This window comes from Orycteropus afer, unplaced genomic scaffold (genome assembly GCF_000298275.1).
Source record: "Orycteropus afer afer isolate SDZICR_OR568_19922 unplaced genomic scaffold, OryAfe1.0 scaffold00081, whole genome shotgun sequence".
Classification (NCBI taxonomy): Eukaryota; Metazoa; Chordata; class Mammalia; order Tubulidentata; family Orycteropodidae; genus Orycteropus; species Orycteropus afer.
In genome coordinates, this window is record NW_006921668.1 from 595,947 (window position 1) to 617,133 (window position 21,187).

Here is a 21,187-nt window from a genome sequence, read left to right on the forward strand (position 1 = left end):
GCACACAGTGCTGGACCAAGTAGCCCCACTGCAATATAACCATGTTCATTCTGTTTCTGACACAAATAGTGAGGATTACGTGCCTCATGGAAACACCATGTATGCAGAGTAACACTGCTCTATAGGATTTTCAAGGCCTTTTTAAAACAGATTGCCCCACCTATCTTCCAAGGCACCTCTAGGTAAGCACCTAACCATCTGCACCACTTAGGAACTCCAAGATAGATATAAAAACTAAAACCAAGTCCACTGCCACTGAGTCAATTCCAACTCATAGCAACCCTATAGGACAGAATAAAACTGCCCCACTGGGTTCCCAGAGCTATAAATCTTTATAGAAGCAGACTGCCATATCTTTCTCCTGTGGAGCAGCTGTTGGGCTCAAACTGCTTAACTTTTGATTAAGAGCCAAATATCTTAATCACTGCACCAACAGAGCTCCTTTAAGATGGATAAAAAGCTAGAAATCTAACTAGTATATTGACAAATGCTAAATCCCAGACCACAGTAACGAGGAACTGACACTTCATTGATTTAAAAGAAAAAATTATAACCAGTGTCAAAGTCCCTAGGTGGCACAAATAGTCTACACTGATAATTTAAACTTACCCAGTGATACCATGAAGGAAAAGGCCTGACAATGTGCTTCCATTAAGATTACAACCAAGAAAACCCTACTGTGCAGTGATACTCTGTAATACATGGGATTGTCATGCATCAGAATCAATTTGAGGGCAGCTTACTACAACAGGGAGGATTTTGGATGTACGCCAATGGACAATCTTGATTGAGTTAATCTACTGCCATCAAGTCAAATTCTGTCTCATAGCAACCCTACAGAACAGCGAAGAACTGCCCCACATGGTTTCCAAGGCTGTAAATCTTTATGGAAGCAGATTGTCACATTCTTCTCATTCAGAGCAAGTGGTGGGTAAAAACTCTAGCCTTTTAGTTAGTAGCCAAGTAAGTGATTAACCACTGCGCCACCAGGACTCCTTGAGTTGTTGTTGTTGTTGTTGCCGTTGTTGTTATGTGCCATCAAGTTGGACCCAACTCATAGCGACCCCTCCTTGGGTTTCTGAGGCAGTATCACTACGAAAGTAGATTGCCCCATCTTCCTTCCGAGGAGTGGCTGGTGAGTTTGAACCGCCAGCCTTCTGATTAGCAGTCAAGTGCCTTAGGCACTATGCTACCAGAGCTCCCCTTGATTGAGTTAGTGATGAAGAATTACAATATTCTAAGTCATTTCACTGCACTGATATAACAATGGGAATCAAAAAAAAAATTTTTTTAACTCCATCTGCAAAATACAGCTATTTGTCAGGGACTTGAGCATGGGCTCAGGATCCAAGTTGTCCATTTCCACTGTGTTGTCTACAATTAACAGCTTGCCAAGGCAGCAATGGCTCCACAGTATTGAAAAGACAGTTAACTAAAAGCAAAGATGACAATTATTTTAAACAGCTATGGAATCTTAATTTTAGAGTGTAGGGTAGCTTTTTGTTTTTAAAAAGGCACATTCAGTAAAAAAAGGCTCAGGAAGCAAGTAGTGAGAGGACTCATTTACCAAAAGAAGAAAATTCACACAGTTGGTTAAGAACACAGTAATGCCAGGATGTAAAATTATAGTAAGTAAAGTGCTAAGATAAGATGAATTATAAAAGTCAGAAAAGGTCCTACCTCTTAAACAGTAAAATAAGTTGACACATTGGTAATGCTGAAGAAGTTTTGTGTAAGAAACTGAAAATAAAACAATTTATCTATCCAGGTTGATGAGTCAACAGATTTCACCAATAAATGCCGTGCTGCAGCATCTGGAAAATTTGCAAATGAGAGTGAAACACAGCTACAAAGAGCTGACTAAAATAAGCAAATGACAAAAGATATCAAATATTTTTGTCTTCAGAACTGAAAATATAAAGATCTGTTGTCTTCTATATTGACAGTATCCCTCAGTGGCTAGTTCCATGAGTATTTGCCTTCCTTGTTTAAAAAGGGGGGGAGGGAGAAAATACTGACATTATTACGACATGCTGCTTTCTTCAGAGAGATGTGCTAGAGTCAAAGCTCTTGGAGATGAAATGAAAAAGTTCTGGATGATGCCATAAGAAATGGTTAGTGTATTAAACAGAGACTGATCAGTTCACTCTGTAATATTTCTAAACACTGTGTAGAACCTCAAAAAAGAGCACCTAAATATCCCTTCATGTACAGAAATCCAAGGGTGTAGCAGAGTAAGAGTTCACTACAGAGTGAATTGAAAGGTAAATTGCATATAAAATTAAACTGGAAACTCCAGATCACATACTGTAAAGAAAAGGAGCCATTCATTGAAAAATTTTCAGTATGTGGAAATGATGGAAGAACTTTAGGAAGATTAATCTGATCATGAGCTGGGCCTTTAAAGAATTGTGTGTGGAATGGTGTTGTGGGGGGGTATGTGCTAAATGTATGTCAGTTTTCTAATGATCATAAGGTGAAAAACAAACCAAAACAGAAAATTTATAGCCAGTGGCAAGGTCCAACAGGAGCCCTGGTACCACAGGTCAAAGTTCTGGGCCACTAAAAAGGTCAGAGGTTGGAACCTACCAGCTGTTTCTTGGGAAAAAGATGAAGCAGTCTGCCTCCATGAAGATTTACAGCCTTGGAACTGCTCTGGAGAGGTCTACCTGTACTATATAGTTGCTATGAGTCAAAATTGACTTGACTTAAATAGATTTGATTTTGGAGCAAGGTGCCAAGGTGGCACAGACAGTGTACATTTAACTGCTAACATACAGGATGGCAGCTCAAACCTACCCAGTGGGACCATGAAAGAAAAGTCCTGGAAAGTTGCTTCCATTATGATTATAGCCAAGGAAACTCTACACTTGTACTCTGCAACAACGAGGTTGCCATGAGTAGGAAGAGAAAACTAAGACAGGTAGATCAGTTAGGATGCCACACAAAAGAGGGAGGTGGTCCAGCATTGGACACTGGTATTATGAAAGTGGAGAGAAAGAAATTCATACAAAGGCCATTCAAAGTCAACAATATAAAGACTGCTTGAATATAGGGTGGAAAGAAAATCAAAGGTAAAGTATGAGGCTTAAGGATAGGGCTCAGAATTATTACCATAAAAAAGACTGATTTATTTTAGACACACTGAATTTGGAGCTGCATAAGATATTTAAGTGTAGATAATCTCCAGCACTGGTGGCTGGTATGCCATAAGGAGTCCCAGTGACTGCAGTACTGCTGAGGATGGCGACATTAAAAAAAGTTCTGGGTTGATGGCATTTTCATTGCAGGTGACTAAGATGTCTGTGCTCATGTTCATGAAGTCATTTTTACAGTGGCATACAATTTTCAATAAACCATACCAAAATCCCTATTGTAGAGTCGATTGCATCTCATGGTGACTCCCTGTGTCATAAAGTAGAACTGCTCCATAGCGTTTTTCTGGCTATAATCTTAAAGGAAGCAGATTGCCAGGCCTTTCTTCTATGGCACTAGTGTGTGGGTTCAAACCATCAACCTTTCAGTTAGTAATCAATTGCAAACCATTTATTTATACCACCCTGGACCTTGGCATGCTATTTCAATACAATTCTAATCTAATCATCTTTGGGAGCACATAAATGATAAACAACAGGCCACCAAATGTAGTTCTAGCAAATAGTGGTGTATGTATCACAGTTACCCAAAATTTATTTGGCTGCTTGATTTTTGTTTTTAGGGCTTTTGACTTTGCAAGTATTTTCTTATATTCACTGACTTTTCATTCACAATCATTCTGAATGGAAGGCCACTCAATTTGTTCAAATCAAGCATATTTTCAAAAACACACTTAAACTCACTGTTATCAAGTTAATTCCAACCCATAGTGACCTCCACTGGGTTTCCAAGGCAATAAATCTTCATGGAAATAGAGTGCCCCACTTTCCTTCTGCAGAGTGGCTGGTAGGTTTGAACCACTAAACTTCTACTTAGTAATCAAATGCTTTAGGCACTGCGCCACCAGAGCTCCTTAAGCATATAAAAGATGGAGTATATTCAGAGAAAAACTTCTTAGATTAAAAAGCTTTATTTGATTACATCCTGATGTTTTATGATTGTGTACTGAAGAACTTGAACCAAAAATAATCTTAGCTGTAAATTCATGTTATTGCTGTCAAAAACATGAATATCCCATCACGGACTAAAGAAAATGACAGCCTACATAAATATCAAGTTTCTCCTTAATCATTTTAAAGAAAAGTTTAACTACTTTGTGAAATTTAAGGGTCAAAGGACTTGGTTATATGACTCACTGGGAATTTTGCAATATACTTTGATTTATAACTAAAATCAGGAAACACATAACTTTTACAAAGCAAACTCTCAAGAAAGTTAAGGAGATACTTAGTAAAAAACCTTGATCCAGAAATTAAAACAGACTACACTTTGAAATAAATACTGTGACATTCTTTCCTTTTTGTCTTATACTCCAAGAAGTAGAATTTGAACGGTTAAAAAGTAATCACTCATTGTGACTAATGTATCATACTAAAGTAAGATGTTGGGAGTTCTGCTAGCATAGTGGCTAAGGCACTTAACTGCTAACCAGAAGGCTGGCGGTTCAAACCCACCAGCCACTCCTTGGAAGGAAGATGCGGCAATCTACTTCCATAGTGATACTGCCTTGGAAACCCAAGGAGGGGTCGTCATGTGTCGGGTCCAACTTGATGGCACATAACAACAACAACAACAACAAAGTAAGATGTTACAATTAGAGATGCTGGGTGCAGGATATGTGGAATGCTCTGCATTAGTCTTTCTAAATTTTCTGTAAATCTGAAACTCCTTGCTTGAACAATGTCTCTTAGAAAGATCAGCATGAGGCTGGTCCCCATGAGGCGGAGGTCAAAGATGTCCCAAATGTCCAAACTACCGTGCCACTCCATCATCTCAGACATTAACCCCTCCTCCTCCTCCCAGTAATTTCCCCAGTCTTAGGGTTCTGAATTTCGCTGTAACGCCTCACAGAACTCACAGACACCCAAGGGTTCGTCTCACGTAGTAGTAGTGGTGGAGGCTGGCAGTCTGGCGAGTCCCAGGTCCGTGAGTAGGTCTGGCGGATCTTCCCAACTCTCGGGGTTAGATGAACCTCGATCAGCAGATCAGACGGTGGCAGCTGCTGTCCCAAATCCAGGGGTGAGATGACGATGAGCCAAGGATCAAAACCAGAGCAAGAGGCCAGCGAATCTTCCCAGGAGATTTGTAGGTAAAACCCTCAGGGAAGCTAAGGGTGGCGATTTTAATTATACCCTCCAGCAAGGCAGGACTCAAGATATATTCCACTTGTGTTGTCCCAACAGAATTAACCTAAATCCCATCACAGAGTCGATTGCCAGTCATTATAAGGAATGACTACTACCAGCTGCCCAGCCAAGTTGATACCTGACCTTAACTACCACACCACCCCAAACAGGCATGGATAATGGAATTTACAAAACACCACAGCATGGAGCACAATGGCTAGAAGGGCCATATCAAGCAATTCACTAGACTCCTCTAAAATAAAAAGCTTATTTTAAAAAAGTAATCACTGTACTTTTTTTAAAATTCAATTAAAGTTCACATTTAGCTTAATTTTAATAAACCAAATATTTACTCAGTAACTATGTATTGAATACATGGATGCTTAGCTCTGTATAATTTACAAAGATGACTAAGATTTAAATCCAGCACTCAAGGGGCTTACAGTGTAGGCGAGGAAAAACAAGGCACAGGGACACTGAAGAGCAACACACGAAGTCCCCCCACACAACTACTATAAATCTGTTCTGCACAGCTAGATCTTTCTCTGCTCCTGGATTTAAGTCTAAGGCATCCCCATGGTTATGTATCCATTATTGGATATTAAAAAGTCCCCCAAGCAGTCTCAGTTCAGTAATGTATATATGCAGCCTGGGTAATTACCAACCTCTGGACTTCATTCAAAGGAGGAGCATCTCCCTTCCCTGGCTCAGGCTGCATGTAGCAGGCACAGTGGCTGCAGTGGGTTGGGAAGGAAGCTTCTACTTCCTCTCTTCATATGGACAGCAAAGCACCCTATGCCCCACTGGTAGTGGTTGCTTCTGACCCCTGGGAGTGTACTGAGGTAAAGGGACAGGGAAAGTCCACAAAATACCCTTGGCCCACTTTCAGTAGAAAAAGTTATTTGCTAATCACTATCCTCTAATCTAGGAGACTTGGTGGCACAGTGGTTAAATGCTGAACTGCTAAGCTAAAAGTCAGGGGTTCGAACTCCCACCTGCCACTCTGTGGGAGAAAGATATGACAATCTGTTTCTGTAAAAGATTTTCAGCCTTGGAAATCTTATGAGGCAGTTCTGCTCTGCCTTACAGGGTCACCATGAGTCAGAACCGACTTGATGGCAACACAGTTGGTTTTGGTTTGGTTCTCTAATCTAAGGAAACTAGGTGGCACAAGGTATTTGCAATCAGCTGCTAAACTAAAGACTGATTGTTCAAACCACCAAGCAGCTTGGCAGAAGAAAGACCTGGTGACCTGTTTCCATAAAGACTACAGCCAAGAAAACCTACAGAGCAGTCCTATTTTGTCATATGAGATTGCCATGAGTCGGAATAAACTGATGGCAATGGGTTTTGTTTTGTTTTTTGTCCTCTTATCCCTTCTATGCAACTCTGGTAGCATAGTGCCTAAGGCACTTGACTGCTAAACAGAAGACTGGCGGTTCAAACCCACCAGCCACTCCTCAGAAGGAAGGCTGGGCAATCTACTTCTGTAGTGATACTGCCTTGGAAACCGAAGGAGGGGTCGCTATGAGTTGGGGCTGACATAACGGCACATAACAATAATAATCCCTTCTATAGGCTACACCAGCCAGCTGCTTCCCTTTAGATTTCCCAGGAATGACTCCCACGCCATCCCCTCCATCCCTGCAGCTCCAAGAAACACATGCCAGGCTCTCCTTCTAGCCCTCTCACTGGAATGGGGTTCACAACACACTAGCCTAGAGACCTGCTTACAGAAATCATCTCCTTCTAATTCCAGAACTCCTTTTAGCCATGTATAGGCTGGAGGTGAGTTTTGAGCAAACGTCCCCAAACCTATATTCTGCCCCACTTGGTAAGTCCTGCTTAGGAGGTATAGTAGCACCTCATTCTGGTAATATGACAGTGGTGGCAACTATGATCTCTGCTGAAGCTGAACCCTACTTTCCTCATCGTACTGAAACTATAACATAATATAACCAAATAAGAGCCATAAATTAAAAGCACTATGTGATTTCAAAACAAGATGTTGCCTCCAGTATAAAGTCTGGGTTTGGGAACCAGAGGCCTTTCTCTGTAAAAAGCAAAGATAAAAGCAGCTAGTGATGGGGCAGCGAAAGAGGAACAAGGTCACTGAAGGATATGGCCTTCTTTAGAGATTAAATTCGTTTTTTGTTTTTTTTTTCAGATAGACAAAATTCATACATAGAAACATAACAACAACACCTGTTAACCTGTTAACCAGTGTTATTTATTCTTATTCCATTGATGCATGTGCTAGCAACTCTTACAGATACCTTTTAATTCCAGCTTTGGTGACTGACAGATTAGCTCAGAAATCAGACAGATTTAGGTTGAAACCTTGGCACTACCAACTACCAATTAGGTGATGCAAAAGGGTCAAGGAGGCCACATCTTCTGACCTCCTCTAACCCCACAAGAGGAGGACAGAACCATCAGCAGCCCAAGGCCTATTCCCGCAAGGCCAGACACGTTGCCTCCTTCCAGCCCTTTCACCAATCCTGACACTAACCGTTCCTCCCACAGCACTCACTACCTCTCTGCTGGGCTCAACAATTCATTCCAGTGGCCACACAGAACTCACAGACACCACTCACAAATTATGAGGTTTATTAGGAAAGAAAGAGGCTAGAATTCAAATTCAGGAAGCCGTTCAGTCTCTCTCAGTCAGCTGTCTCTCTCAGCAGGCCATCTCACTCAGCCAGTTGTCTCACAGCTGGCAGTCTCTCTCAGTAGCATGTCTCTCTCTCAGCAGTGCGTGTCTCTCACATTTCTCTCTCTCTCTCTCTCTCTCTCTCTCTCTCTCTCTCTCGGCAACACATCTCTCTCAGGTCTCTTTCTCAGCAGTGCATTTCTCTCAGCAGCACATCTTTCTTAGCCAACAGTCAGAGAGACTCTCTTCTCCTGACTTTAAAAGGTCTCCTTTTTGAGCCAGACAGAATGGCCAAAACCAACCAATTCCAACTTCAGAATTCTATACACCTGAGAAAGAACAAACTTCCCAGAAGATTGCTTCCTGCCACTCCAAAAGAAATACACCAGATGAGTAACTTTAACAATCAGCTACTCACAGTCAAGAGGGAGTTACAAAGACCATGGCAGAAAAGCCATACCATGTAACTTACTATACCACAGGTGACTTTGAACATGTCACTTAATCTCTTCCTCAACTGTCAATGTGATGATGCACTAACACCACCATGTTGTTGTTGTTGTTGTTGTTGTTGTTATGTGCCGTCAAGTCAGACCCAACTCATAGCGACCCCTCCTTGGGTTTCCAAGGCAGTTTCACTATGGAAGTACATCACCCCATCTTCCTTCCGAGGAGTGGCTGGTGGGTTTGAACCGCCAGCCTTCTGGTTAGCAGTCAAGTGCCTTAGGCACTACGCTACCAGAGCTCTATAACACCACCATAGAACTGCGTTAAAATTATATGTGATACATAAATTGCAGTATGCTCTGGTTCTCCATAAATATTGGTTACTATATTTTTGTTATTATTGTTATCATTATCATCATCATTGCTAAAGATTTTAAAGGTTAAACATCTTTCCAGGAATCATAAAATGTTAGACCTATCAAGATCTGACTTAAAAATCACTTGGTGGACATCAATAAAACAAAGGAAAAGAACCACATGATCATCTCTATGGATGCAAAAAAAGCATTTGATAAAATCTAACATCATTTCTTAGAAAGAAGAAGACTGGGTAGAAGGGAAATGATTCAGGGTATATATGAAAGCCAACAGCCAACATTATATTTAATGGAGGAAACCTGAGAGCTTTCCCTTTGAAATCAGGAACAAGACAAGGGTGCCTACTCCTACCACTTCTATTCAGTATTGTGTTAGAAGTCCTATCCAGAGCACTATGGCAAGAAAAATAAACAAAAGGTATGCATACTAGAAAAGGAGAAGTAAAATTAATCTATATTCATGGATGATATGACCCTATATTGAGAAAAACCCAAAGACTTCACAAGAAAACTTCTGAAGTTAGCAGAAGAATTTAGCAAAGTTGCAAGGTACAAACTCAACTAAAATCAGTGTAAGGATAATTAATGTCCTTGGAAACAGCATTGTGGAAAACTAAAAATTGAACTACCATATAATTCAGCAATTCTACTCCTAGGTATACCCTGAAAGCAGAGACCCAGAGACAAGTACACCAGTGTTCATCACAGCGCTGCTTATTAACAGTCAAAAAGTGGAAACAACCTAAATGCACATCAACAGATGAATGGATAAATGAAAATTGGCATATACATTCAATGGAATACTATTCAGCCAATAGGAAAAATGAAGTCTTGATACATGCTACAATGTAGAAGGAGCTGGAAGACACTATGCTGAGTGGAAAAAGTTAATCACAAAAGGACAAATATTGCATGACTTCACTTATATAAAAAGACAAGAAAAGGCAAATGTATAGAGACCAAAGTTTATTGGTGGTTACCAGGGGCAGGTGAGAATAGGATAGATAGGATTAACGGTGATACAAATATTGCATTGATTAACAGGAGGGTTGCACAGCCAATTATTAAAATTGCTGTAAGTAAGTTGTACACCTATAAAAAGTTGAATTGACAAAAGTGGTATGATAGATTATTTACAACAGCAGCTATTTAGGCTGCTTATGTATGACCAAAAACCTTGTGGGACTGGGTTTCTTGGTTTGGAGGTTTAGGGTCATGGTTTCATGGGACATGCAAGTTAATTAGCCAAATAACATGTTTAGTTCTACTTCCTAGTTCATTGTGTACGGCTGAGGATCTTCAAAGCTTGCAAGTGGCCATTCAAGGTACAAATGGTCTCTATTCATCTGGAGCAACAGAGGAATAAGTAGAGTCAGGAACAGAAAGAGGATATGGAGTATGTGGCTAATTGTCTCCATGAGCACCTGCCCTCTTTGCCATGAGACCAGTACTGGATGGTGCCTGGCTACCATTACGGAATATTTAGGTCTAAGAGTCTATAGAAGAATCCTGATCAATAGGAGGAAAATGCATAACAGAATTTCAAATTCTGCAAAGCCATAAAGATTGGATGAACACCTGAAACAACTGCCCTGAGATCATTTTCAATCTTTAAACCAAAAATATCCCCTGAAGTCTTCTTAAAACCAAACAATAGTTTAGCTTAACTAGTAAAAAGTATCTTCACTGAGCTTTATGCTCTTTTAAGAAGTATATATCTGGGATCAAAGTGACAAAGCAACTTGAAAGATTAGATAGGAACCTTAGGGAGCACTGAGTTAATGTTGAAGCGGGAGGAACAAGTCACAAAAAGAGAGCGAGAATTGGTTGTATAACTCAAAGATGGTACATGCAGAAACTGTTTAGTTGGTGTTGTTATGCTGTGTGTATTCTCAACAACAACAAAACAAATACAATTTTAAAAAATCACTTGGTGGGATGCATTTGAAAGAATTAAATTGGTGGGATGCATTTGAAAGAATTAAATTACTAATTTTAAAAAATTCAATCAATGTTTGAGTGCTTTTGTTGTTATCAACACTAAACCTCAAAGGTATAACATTGAGTGTCCTATAACATTCATCCTTACGCTCTATTGCAAAGTCAGAATTTTAAGAAAAATTGTAACTAATTGTGTGGAAAAGACCTGTCTAAATGAGAATTCAGATGGTGGAACAATTAACTCTCATGCCAGAAAGGGGATGGATCTGGGACAGTTATATGGAACAGGTAGCGTTTGAGCTGGGCCCTAAAGGACAAATAGGAATCTGCCAAGTGGAAAAGGGAAGAAAATTTCTAGCAAAGGAAAGATCATAAGCAATGAAAGACAAGTATAAAAGCACATACATTTAGTTATTAGGTCCAAACTAAATCCACTGCCATCGAGTCAATTGTGACTCATAGTGATCCCCAATGGGTTTCCAAGGCAGTAAATCTTTATGGAAGTAGGTTGCCCCATCTTCCTTCTGCAGAGCAACTGGTGAGTTTGAACCACCACCTTTCTGGTTAGCAGTCAAATGCCTTAGGCACTGCACTACCAAAGCTCCTTATTAGGTCCAAACTTCTTATTAATTAATCTAAGAAGCAGTTCCTAAAACTTTTCAAAGGATTCTGTAATTTTACAATAGGATATTTGTTATATAAATGTGTACTTAACTGACAAAATTTTAAACAACGTTAAAGTGGAAAAACACAGCAACATGAATACACAACATGACATAAGCAAATGCTAACAATTTGTCCCAGGAGGCTATGTTAAGAAGAATATAGCCTGGAGAGTTCTTTCAATACTTTGTCTTTTCCTTTTTTTTTTTTCCTTCTCTTTTCCTCTCTTTTTGAACTCACAGATTTTCCAAAGCCCTCAAAGTGCTGTGCTTGAATTTTCTCCACTTGTTGTCTGCCCCACAAAAACACATATATACTATTTCTATCCGAGCAGCAGTTCTGCTTGTGCTAAAAGTGGGCAAAAGATGGAACAGGTCATGACAGCCACTGTCTAAAGGGTCACCTGGGTGTCCTAACTCCAAAAGCAATGGGCAGCACTTATCTAAGAATTCATTTTCTATAACTTCTGTCTCTTTCTTCTGTTCTCCCTCTCTCCCTCCATTTCTCTCTTTATCTCCCTCCCTCTCTCTTTCCCTCTCTCGCTATTTATCTCCCTCTTTCTTACTCTCTTATACACATACTCACACACACAAATATTATGCAGTTCAAAGCACTTTTAAAGAAATTCCATTTTTAATATAACTTTGACTTAAGAAGCCCTTTTATTAATGCAACTAACTTGACAACTCCTTCAGATAATTGCTTAAGAAACTTTAGCAAAAGCATATTTTGCTGATCACAGGCTGTTGCAATGTAAGAGGTTTCTAAAGCAATCATCTGGCCTCTATACAGTTCTGCCCTCTTACCATTCCAGTGCTAGAGAAGGAAAAAAAGGAAAGAAAGCTGTTGAAGATTTATGCAACATTCGTACACCCTACTCTTTGGAAGACTGCCTAAAAATGCATTTTTCTAGTTAAGACTAAAGATTTTAACAATTTTTTTTTTTAATCTTAGCAGTCTATTACCAGCTATAAGAAAATACTGAATAAAAAAGTCAAGTATCTCTTAGTTCTAATTAGTCATGCCCCAAAGATACTATTTAAAGTAATATTAAAATGGGGAAAATATTCTTCCTAATATTCTAACAGATTTATTTCTTAAACTGCACTAGGAAATGAATGAGCATCACACGATAGTGGGAGGTTTTATAACAATTATCTCCCAAAGGTTAAGGCTGAACCACATATTACCTGTGGTCTCTCAGTCATCACATTAAATTATGTTATAGTGCATTTGGGACTTACAAATCTTATTAAACCAAAAGTCTTTACTAAGTGCTTTCCATATATATGACACCATGCTAAATGCTATGGGGAATATAAAAACAGCTCATAGCATATAGTGTCTCTCCTCAGGGGTGATATCTATCAAATAACCAAAGTAGAATACCAAATATGATAAGTACTAAAGGAACATTATGCCACTAGCAGAGATTACAATTTCAGGAATGATCAGAGATATCCTCATGCAGGAATTGACATTTGAACTAAATTTGAAAGAGCAGATTTTCACTGGGCAGAAATGGGAAAAATACTGCATGAACAAACACAAATTAGAGAACTAAGAATGTATGTTAAAAATGGCAAGGAACCCTTTCTAGCAGAAGGGAAACGGACCAGAGAAGGCAGAAAATCCTGTAGCTGGCAAACTCCTTAGTGGCAGATTATGAAGTGAACATACTTAGAACTTCCAGAAGAGTTCAGGGTTGAGTGCTGGACAGAACAGCGGGAACAGAAATGGAAAAGTCATCTCTTACATGAGATACTTGGCCCCGGAGAAGCTCCAGTGAATGAGGGCTGCTACTCCTCACCTGCTGCAGCTAGCGTCCTAACTACATGGCCTCTGCTTTTCAGACAGCAGAGGAGGAGTCAAACATGTGTGTCCATTTATGGCACGTAAATACTAAGTATGGAGTTAGCATAATTTTTTAAGTACTACAATAGTGAGTAATCAACAAAATCTGCATGTGTATCCTTTGTTCTGCAGTTTGAAACTACAATTAAGTTAGCATGAACCTTAAGTAGAGATTTGGTGAGGTAAATAAGCCAGAAATTTAGAAGTGCTTGAAGCACCCTAATATGCTGATACTTCTATTTTCAAGAGGATGAGCAGAAGTCAAAAGGGGTCTGGTGGCACAATGGTTAAGCACTTAGCTGCTAATCAAAAAAGGTCAATGGTTCAAAGCCACTAGTCACTTGCTTCAGAAAAGACCTGGCTATCTGCTCCCATAAAGATTAAGAAACTTAGGAATGGGTCAGTTCTACTCTGTCACATAGGGTCACCATCAACTCAGTGGCACAAAATGACAACAAGAAGCAGGAGGTATAATCTGATCTTCATTAAAACTTCCTAGAACATAATCAGATATAACAAAGATTGTTAATAATTCTACATTACTATGCAAATTCTGAGAGCTCTGGTAGTGTAGTGCCTAAGGCACTTGACTGCTAACCAGAAGGCTGGCAGTTCAAACACACCAGCCACTCCTCAGAAGGAAGATTGGGCAATCTACTTCCGCAGTAATACTACCTCAGAAACTCAAGGAAGCATCACTATGAGTCGAGTCCGACTCAAGGGCAAATAACAACAACAACATGCAAATATCTACCTCCACATTCTACAGAAGAAATGCTGTAAATAGAAAGTTAAATAAAGTCTTAATAAAACTAACCTTGAGTGAACACAAAATGCAGAGCACTTATTAAAAGTAGGGATGATACAAGTAGTTTACACCTGGTTATCAAGAGTCTAACCTTGGGCATCCAGTCAATAAATGAAAGCATCTCTCTTCATTTAAAATGAAGAAGATTACTTATCACGAGAAACCCGACTCACATATCCATAACGAAGCACTAATAAAATCTCCACAGCCTGTGTCACGTTTGCTTTCCAAATTTCTTTCAGAGAAGTGATAAACTAGGGGACAACTGGGTTGCCATGTGTGCTGCCTCTGCAAATCTCACGATGTCACTCACCTCTGCAATAATGGCACTGATCACAAACACAGAAAAGAACAAATGCTGCAGGGTTGTGGGGGGACTGAAACTCTTACATACTGTTGATGGGTTTGTAAAATGATACAACCACTATGGAAAACAGTAAGGCGCTTCCTCGAATAGCTAGAAATAGAAATACCTTATGCTCCAGAATCCTGCTCCTAGGTGTATATCCCAGAGCTTTAAGAGCAGTGACATGAATAGACACAGCACACTTATGCTCACTGCAGTATTATTCACAGCAGTAAAAAAGGCAGAAATAGCCTACGTGCCAGAGGAATGGATAAAAAAAAATTGTGGTACATACATACAATGGAATACAACACAACTATTAAAAAAAAAGAAAAGAAACATATCATGGATGAATCTGGAGGACATAATGCTGAGTGAAATAAGTCAATCACAGACATTATACGGTCCCACTATTACACAAAGTCAAGAATAGATATACACACAGAAACTAAAAATTTTTATATTTACTATGGATAGGAGTTGGAGAGGATAACTTTCCAGACAGTAGAAAACTGTAACTTTTGGTAATGGGAAAGACCGCCCCAAATACAGGTAAAGTCAGCACAACTTGAGTAAGGTAAATAAAGATACTAACAAGTACATGAGAAAAAGGAGTAAGTTCATTTTATGCTAGAACATACACAATTTTGCAACAACAGTCAAAACAACCAAAAATATGTGTGTGGCTACATAGGTAGATATAGATGCATATATGTGTATAAAACAAATAAACAAGCTCACTGCCGTTGAATCGGATCCAACTCATAGCAACCCCTCCTTGGGTTTCCGAGGCAGTATTGCTACAGGAGTAGATTGCTCCATTTTCCCTCAAAAGAGTGGCTGGTGGGTTTGACCCTCCAGCCTTCTGGTTAGCAGACAAATGCCTTAGATGCCACACCAGTAAAGCTCCTATATATGTGTATTAACCCACTGCTGTCAAGTCGGATCCGACTCATAGTGACCCCTCCTTGGGTTTCCAAAGCAGTATCATTACGGAAGTAGATTGCCCAACCTTCCTTCCCAGGAGCAGCTGGTGGGTCTAAACTGCCAGCCTTCTGGTTAGCAGTCAAATGCCTTAGGCACTAAACCACCAGAGTTCCCAAATATGTGCATGTGTATATGAGTAAATGCACATGCATGTATAGGTGTACCTGTAGGCATATATATATGCAGTTTGTGTGTGCTGTATACACAGTTTGTGTGTGCTGTATACATCCTCATATATAACAAACCACATAGGGGGCACAGTTATGGAGGCTTCCAAGACATATCCAAACAACTTGTAGGATTGGTTTACTGGGTTAAAACACTTGGGACCATGGTCTCAGGGGCCAACTTAGTCAACTGGCATATAACATAGTTCACAAAGATAATATTCATCCTAGTTTGGTAAGCAGTGCCTAGGGTCTTAAAAGTTTGCTAGCAGCCATCTAAGATACAACTATTGGTCTCCACTCGTATGGAGCAGAAATAAATAAATAGATAAGGAAATCAAAGGCTCAGAGAAGAAACTAGTCTGCAGAACAAACAGCCCACATGAACCACAGCATCTTCCAGCCTGAGACCAGAAAAACTAGACAGTGCCTAGATAACAATACCAACCATTCTGACCAGGGACATAATAGGAGATCCCCAGAGAGAATGGGAGAAAAATATAGGGCAAAATTTATATTCCTAAAAAAGCCTGGGGCTACCCAACTGGCAGACTAGAGGAACCCCTGAGACTACTGCCCTAAGATAACCTTTGAACTTGGAAATAAAACTATTTCTGTAGGCCACCTTTCAGCCAAATGACAGACTGACTTACAAAATAAACAATATCACTTGTAAGCAATGTGGCCCTTAAATAATCAACTATATGAGACTGAATGGTCAACATTTACCCAAAGCAAAGATGAGAAGGCAAGGAGGGAAAGGGAAGCTAGCTCAATGGAAACAGAACAAACAGAATGGAAATAATGAGAATGCTGACACATTATAAAAATTGGAACCAATGGCACAAAATAATTTGCATATAAATTGCTAAAGGGGAACCTAACTTGTGTAAGCTTTCACCTACACACAATAAAATATTAAAAAAAAAAAATCTCACCATAGCAGAGAAGGCTTCTCAGGACAATGACAATGAAACAAGCAAACCACCCTGTTCACAACTTTTTCTAATTCTTTTGGCCAGATATAATCTCTCCATCCTTGGTGACATCATAATACTTGGTTTTAGTCTCTTTTCCCCCATTTCAATCTCCCTGTGTCATCTGTCTTGTCCCCTAACTAATTTCACAAAAGTCCTTGTGGACAGAAGTTGTGTCACATACATCTTTGTTTCCCCTGGGAGCTGCTATAAAAAATATTCAGTCATTTCTTATTGAACTGGAAACGTTCTGTTAATTTTTCCTTTGGAGTATATTTATACATGCTTTCCTGTTACAAAATGTTCCACAACAAGAACTCCAGGAAAATTATTTTTGCTAAGAACAATTACACTTCAAAGGAGCACTTATGGCATTCTATTGGTTGTATTTAGTCTTGGAGGGGAAAAAAAAAAGGCATGATAGGAATCAGTATACTATAGACTGGTCAAAGAGAACTCTAATAAAACATGTTTTCAATAAAACCACTTTAGGCTTTTAAAAAACACTTGCCTCATTTCCTTTAATACTACAAATAAATAAGGAGGCACTTTAAAAATGATAGGAGCTCTGGTGGCATAGCCCCTAAGGCATGTGACTGCTAACTAGAAGGCTGGTGGTTCAAATCCACCAGCCACTCCTTGGAAGGAAGGTTGGGCAATCTACTTCCATAGTGATACTGCCTTGGAAACCCAAGGAGGGGTCTCTATGAGTCAGATCCAGCTCAATGGCAGTAAGTTTGGTTTGGTTTTTTGGTTTCAAAATGATAACTTTCTTAGTAAAACAGCCATACTCTAAAGTTGTAAAAGATATTTGTTTACTCCAGAATTAATTACTGTAGCTTAGTTTAATCATCAATACTGGGATGAATCAATCGTTTCTGTTCTTAGTTTTCCATTTCATCATATGTCCTACAAAGATATTTTCTGTCCCCCATACATACAAAGTATACAAAGATATCTTTAAGTGCACATTTAGTATATTAAATACTTTTTTTAAATGTTACCTGTTTTAATACCCACAGACCTCATTCACCAGGGCTTATGCTATTGATCCACATTTGAAAATAGTGATCAAAGAGGATAGATAAGCTCATTTGCCCCTCACCTCATGGAGTTTCTTGGCATGCTGACTAGAAGATACAGTGTTAAGAAACTGACTCTGAAAAACGAAAAATCAAAATAATTCAGGTCTGAACTTGAGAACCCACTGGCTTTGTGACAGCTCAAAACCAAGACGAGAAGCTGTAACACACAATCCATACACTATTTGTCTCTGTCTTGAAACCTTTTGATAAGCATATTAACTTTGATTCAGATAAAGATTTAACTAAATACTCAAATAGAGAATTAATTCTGGAATCATCACAGTAAAAAAATTGGAAATCATTCTATTTTAAAATACAGAGAATTTCTATTAGAAATCTTTCATCTTCAATGAAGAGCCCTTCAAAACATTCAATCCCCTATACCATGTAAATTTGCCTTTTTAAACTGCTGCACTTTTGTTACATGCTTATTGAATTATCTTTCATAGCTGTGCCAGCAAAACAGTAAAAGGGATCTCTTCTGGGGCATTTACATTACCAGTTACATCAACATAGCATCTCTTTTAGTAAAATACTGACTGAGAAAAAAGTATTTACTTTTTTCCTGATAAAAATGGGGATTGAAAGAAAAACCACAACAACCCCTCAATACACTCCTCAATACCACAGAATATTTAGCATATGTTTGATTATTTGTCTACATAATCCTGCTTTTGAATTGTAAAACATGGATGAGTTTGGTATGGTTAGCCACTATCTATTACCAATTATTCTTAAATTCACCTTGTTGTTGTTGTTATGTGCCGTCGAGTCAAACCTGACTCACAGCGACCCCTCCTTGGGTTTCCGAGGCAGTATCACTACAGAAGTAGGATTGCCCAACCTTCCTTCCGAGGAGTGGCTGGTGGGTTTGAACCGCCAGCCGTCTGGTTAGCAGGCAAGTGTCTTAACCACTATGGTACCAGAGGTTTTTCAGCAAATAAAACTTAAAAAAAAAAAAAGGTCGATTTTAGAGCTGCATTCCCTACTATATAGGCTAAGTGACTTGTGGGAAGTGCAAACATATTATAATGACATTATACCAGAGTTAATCTTGGGCAGAAGAAGTTGCAAAAAACCATACTCTAAATTGGAAATGGTAAACATCAGCCCAAGGAAATCAGAAACTAGGTCTAGAGAGCTGGCATTTTTCCTCAGTCAACACAAATTTGGTACAGTCTCACTGTATTTATATAAATATCTATATTAATTTTAATCTATATATAATCTGGTAGCATAGTGCCTAAGGCACTTGACTGCTAACCAGAAGGCTGGCGGTTCAAACCCACCAGCCACTCCTCAGAAGGAAGGTTGGGCATTCCTACTTCCGTAGTGATACTGCCTCGGAAACCCAAGGAGGGGTCGCTATGAGTCGGGGCCGACTCGATGGCAAATAACAACATATATAATCTATAATAGGTATCTGTATATTTAAGTGTTCTTCTCCTGTTTAAAGCTAATTTGTAAGTTTTACAGACATACTTCAGTAAATTACTGTGTAACTTCTTTCCCCAAAAAGAAAGTGGCTTAATAACATGTTTCCCCGCTGCTTGAACAATTTCTCTTAGAAAGATCAGCACGAGGCTGGTCCCCATGAGGCGGAGGTCAAAGATGTCCCAAATGTCCAAACTACCATGCCACTCCATCATTTCAGACATTAACCCCTCCTCCTCCTCCCAGTAATTTCCCCAGTCTTAGGGTTCTGAATTTCGCTGTAACGCCTCACAGAACTCACAGACACCCAAGGGTTCGTCTCACGTAGTGGTGGTGGAGGCTGGCAGGCTGGCGAGTCCCAGGTCCGTGAGTAGGTCTGGCGGATCCTCCCAACTCTCGGGGTTAGATGAACCTCGATCAGCAGATCAGATGGCGGCTGCCGTCCCAAATCCAGGGGTGAGATGACGATAAGCCAAGGATCAAAGCTGGAGCAAGAGGCAAGCGAATCTTCCCAGGAGATTCGTAGGTAAAATCCTCCGGGAAGCTAAGGGTGGTGATTTTTTTTATACCCTCCAGCAAGGCAGGACTCAAGATACATTCCACTTGTGTTGTCCCAACAGAATTAACCTAAATCCCATCACAGAGCCGATTGCCAGTCATTGTAGGGAATGACTACTACCAGCTGCCCAGCCAAGTTGATACCTGACCTTAACTACCACACCACCCCAAACAGGCATGGATAATGGGATTTATGAAACACCACAGAATGGAGGACAATGGCTAGAAGGGCCACATCAAGCAATTCACTGCACCCGCCCTCCCTCCCCCCAGCTATTACAGCAGTAAAAACACAGGGAAGCACTGTTTTTAACAAGAGATGGTTTGTTACGGCCAATACCTTGCTAAGAAATTATCATTTATTTTAAGAAAAAGAGTTTTCCTTTAAAATTTAAAAAAAAAAAAAAAAAAAAGCAGCCGCCTGAAAGCAGTAAAAGGAGACAACTGAATAACAAAATAAGCTGGAAGAGGAAACAGCCAAACAGGTGAAGAAATCATTCCAGACATCTTTAATTCTCCTACTGATTCTAGGTATTGAAGGATGAAGAAGGAAGACTTTTCTAAGAGACTATAAACAAAAACATCTGTTATATAATAAGTCCATAGCTTCTTTTACTATTTTGTCTCCATTTTAAGGCCTTCTTGATGTAGGTCCTTTTGGGGTCTTTGCTCTACTTTTACAACTCAGGTTTTATTCGCCCTCAATAAAATGTAATTTTAAAAATTCATGAATGGAGAATTGCTCCAAGAAAACAATCGTTTTATAAATTTAAAAATATATTAACATTGAAATTTTATTAGCTACTTTTTAAAAAAAGAAAGCATTTTAGATAATGCTAAAGTCACAAATCAAGTTCCATTTTTTCAAAACACAACTTACTAAAGGATTTCACAGGAAACATACACGCAGCTAATAAAGTGGAGGGTTATCATTTTTGTTCTGATTGGGTATAGCTAACCCTATGACTCTAGACATATGAGGATAAACAGATAAAATTTATTTCCCACTGGTATAAAATACATATAACACTGGTATAAGATTCTAGGAACTATTCAGCCACTGGCTCAACTGCTTTCCTGACAAGGGAAACACACACAAAGTCTTGTAAATAGTCTTACACAATCCAAAATCTGTTAATAACCACAAAAGATGATTGTGGTCCAAAACTAAATGAAAGGAAAAACATCCCTATTACAGTTGTATTATATCCCTCAAAAAGATATGTTAAAATCTTAACTTCCCGTATGCGTAACATTTTTGGAAGTAGGATCTTTGCAGATCAAAAAAAAAAAAAAAAGAAAAAAAAAACTCACTGACATGGAGTAGGATCCAACTCATAGTGACCCCTCCTTGGGCTTCTGAGGTGATATCACTACAGAAGTAGATTGCCAAATTTTCCTTCCGAGGAGTGGCTGGTGGATTTGAACTGCCAGCCTTCTGGTTAGCACTCAAATGCCTTAGGCACTACACCACCAGAGCTCTTCTTGGTGAAGCTAGCAAGAGACTATAGGAGAGCAGGTGGGTTCTAATCCCACCTAAGTGGTGTCCTTACAAAAAGAAGAAAAGAGACACAGAGAGACACAGCAGGAAGATGTCCATATGAAAAC

The 21,187-nt window shown here is 39.3% G+C and overlaps 1 protein-coding gene across 1 annotated transcript in view; it reads right to left on the reverse strand.

Annotated features, from left to right (window-relative positions):
• Positions 1-21,187, reverse strand: part of TBC1D4 (TBC1 domain family member 4) — a 305,464-nt gene that overhangs the window by 199,558 nt on the left and 84,719 nt on the right. The window lies entirely within an intron of this gene.